The following is a 3,465-nucleotide window of genomic DNA, read 5'->3' on the forward strand; positions in this document are numbered from 1 at the left end:
CTGAAGATGGCCCCTTTCGAAGCTCTATACGGAAGGAGGTGCAGAACACCATTGTTGTGGGATGGTGTTGGAGACCGAAAACTTTTTGGTCCCGATCTTATTAGAGACTCCGAAGAGAAGGTCAAGTTGATTCGAGACAGACTTAAGATAGCCCAGTCGAGACAGAAGAGTTATGCCGACAGTAAACGCAAGGAGATAACGTACGAAGTGGGAGACCGAGCATATCTCCGTGTGTCTCCGCTTCGAGGAATCAAGAGGTATGGTGTTAAAAGGAAAGTTAGCACCCCGGTTCATCGGCCCTTACAAAATCCTCGAACACAGAGGAGAAGTTGCCTACAGTCTAGAATTGCTGGAAGGATTGTCAGGAGTTAAATATGTCTTTCACGTTTCCCAACTAAAGAAATGCCATGCTAAGATGGCCGATATTCCTTTGAGAGAGAGACAGTGCCCCTAGAGGCCATACAGCTTGATAGTGATCTGACTTATGAGGAGAAACCCATAAAAATTCTTGAGACTGCGAACAGAGTTACCCACAGTAAGATCATCAAGTTCTGCAAGGTTAGGTGGAGCCACCATTCCGAGGAGGAAGCCACCTGGGAATGAGAAGAAGATCTCCATCGAGACCACCCGTACCTATTTACTAGCCAACCCGAATCTCGATTGCGAGCTTCATCATAAGGTGGGTAGGTTTGTAACATCCCAAATTTTTAATTTGGAATGTTTTAAAATTATTATCTAAGCATCTATGCATTTTGTTTGAATTGAGTGACATTTGGAAATTTCAGAGGCATTTGAGTTGTATTTGAATTTGGATTCAACTTGGCATTGGAAAATTCATTTCAAATATCCCTAACAAATACTTGAGCAAAGGTATGAGAGGAGCTAACATGACACTCCAAAATGTCAGAAGAAATTAATGCCAGAAGTTTTGAATTCAAATTTGAGTTTTATTTGGAATTTTCAAAAAAATGTTTTTATAAAGTTTTTATTTTGCCTCCGAAAAATAGTTCATCTTATAAGTTATGTTTTTCTGAAAATTTTGATATATATATTCCCTATATAAAAGTATTTTTATTTTCTATTTATATTTTATTTCTTCTCTGTCTTATTTCAAAAAAGTAGGGAAACCCCTCAGCGCCTGGCCAGGCCAGCGGCAGCCCAATCGGCCCACCAGCGAGCCGAGTCGGCCTGCCCCAACGCGCCTGCACCTGATTCCCCTCAATCTCGGCCACCCGACCGAGCGCCCGACCCCCTCGCCCACTGACCTGCTGACCCCACCCCGTCTACCTCCTCCCTCAAGGCTCGCCCGCGCATCTCACTCGTGCCCGATGCCCTCGACGTCCGGGCCCCTCTCAAAAACGTAGCCCGACTCGACCCCCTCCTCAGGAAAGCTGCCCTATAAAACCCCCTCGCTCTCCTCCTTCGACCCCCCTTAAACCGCAACGCCAAAACCCTCTACAGTCCACACCCACGACAAACGCATCTCATCGCTGCCGCCGCCATCAGGCTCCAACGCCGGTGAGCCATCTCCGCGCCTCCGTTTTCAATCATTGGCTCCACCTCCTCGTGTTGATCTCGTTTGACATCTCTCCCTCCCCTAGATGGCACCGGAGACGTCACCCCGAGCTCATCCGCCGACCACCGGAGCTGCAGCTCACCAGGCCACAGCACCGCCTCGCCCTCGTCATCTCCAGTCACTCCCGAGCTCCACCAACACCACCACCGAGTCGCCCTCGCCGAGACGCACCTCCCCGATCACCGGAGCCGCCTCACCGTCGTCCCGCCATTGTCGAACCATTGTGAGACCGCCCCCTCTCCATCGTTAGATCTTCAATCTACAACATATATTAGATCATAGCGAAAGGTTAGGTTTATTGTTGTAGATCGGTTTATTTATGGGTTAGTTCGGTTTATTCTCGGTTTAGTTGGGTTAGATCAAACTGGTAGGTTTTCTTTTATTAAACGTGCATGTTTAGTTACTTAACGCCCGAGCGTTGTTTATTTATAGATCGCCCACCTTCGGCCCAGTAGCGCCTGTGTATTTTATTTTTACCTTTATTTTCGTTCTGTTTTAAAAACAGGAAAGTTCCAATCTTGTAAAATATTTTTCTCTTAGCTTATTTAATATTTTAATATGATTCTTTTTGCTCTAGTCTGCAAATTTCCTAAAGATTCGGTAAAAAATAGTTTCGGCCATGTTTTAGATTTTTAAAATTGTTTTGCATGAGTTTTAGTCAGATCAGTATTTCTGCTATAAAATGAGCTAGGATTCTTTTTGCCACTGCTTTGTTTTGACCTTGCCTAGCAGTAGGATTAATTTTGGTATTTAGATTTTATTAAAATTAGTTTTACACGAAACCAACCCTATTTTAGTTTATTTCACCTTGTTGCTGGTTTCTGTTGTTTTAATTACTTTAAAATTTATTTCCATTTCAGAATGGTTTCTGAAGTTTTAGAAGGTGAAATTTTATTTACAAAAAATAAAATGTTCTATTTCATTTTCTTGCTAGTTGTTGCCTTGGAGTAAAGGAATCCTATTTTGAGTTCAATTCGTTTTCTTTGGTTTTGGTTGATTGTCTATGTGTGAAGTATGATAGCTTGCTGTTATGTTACTATGTTGGTATATTTGTATGCTTATGTGTTTATTGTTTGCTTCTAACAGAATTCCCAGAGTGCGAAGCTTGCTATCATGAGTCACTAGCGTTCGAAGCCTGTTAGCCAAGCAAGTCTTGATCATGAAAGTATTTACCTATTTTTAGTGCATTAGTAGTATTTCCTCCCCACCATGCATGCAGTAGGAGAAAATTGAATCAAGTCTTGAGTAGTATCATGTGGTAGGTTCACCCAAAATCCCTATGTTACCATTGCCCAAGACGATGTAGTTTATTTTGCTATGCTCATGGACGTGGTTGGTTGAGTGATACATATGGGAGATGTGAGAGTCAAGATGATGAAAACCCCATGACTTCAAGCTCAAGATGGACTTCAAACTTACTACTGGCTGGAGGAAGGATTTGATGGGCACCCTAGCGCAACCAGTGGATGGCCGGGATGCATGGAGAAGCGCCATGACATCTTGCGGAAAGCTTCACCCAGCCACGGAGAGATGAATGGATACCCCTTGACTGGAAGCTTACCTGTACAGCCGCAAGCCATCATGGGCTCTGGCTGGGTCGACCCTAGGCGTGACTTTGGACGGACGGTGCCAGCTTATGTAGAAGAACGGTAGGATATGGATGGGCACCGGCAGTGGCCCAGAGGATCCCTATGGAAGACCCTGTTTCATTCGTCCCGTCTTCAAACACCAGGCAATGCAAGGACATAAAGGAGGGAACAATTCTTGCGGGTAAAGTGCACAAGACTCCGCAGAGTGGAAACCTAATCGATTTGTCGTGTCCCCGGTTATTGACAACTGAGCCTCTGGAATTGGAGTATTTCGGAAATCTCAACACCGAACATAATTAA

Source organism: Triticum urartu, chromosome 3A, assembly GCF_056163025.1.
Source record: "Triticum urartu cultivar PI428250 chromosome 3A, HENAU_Tu73, whole genome shotgun sequence".
Taxonomy (NCBI): domain Eukaryota; kingdom Viridiplantae; phylum Streptophyta; class Magnoliopsida; order Poales; family Poaceae; genus Triticum; species Triticum urartu.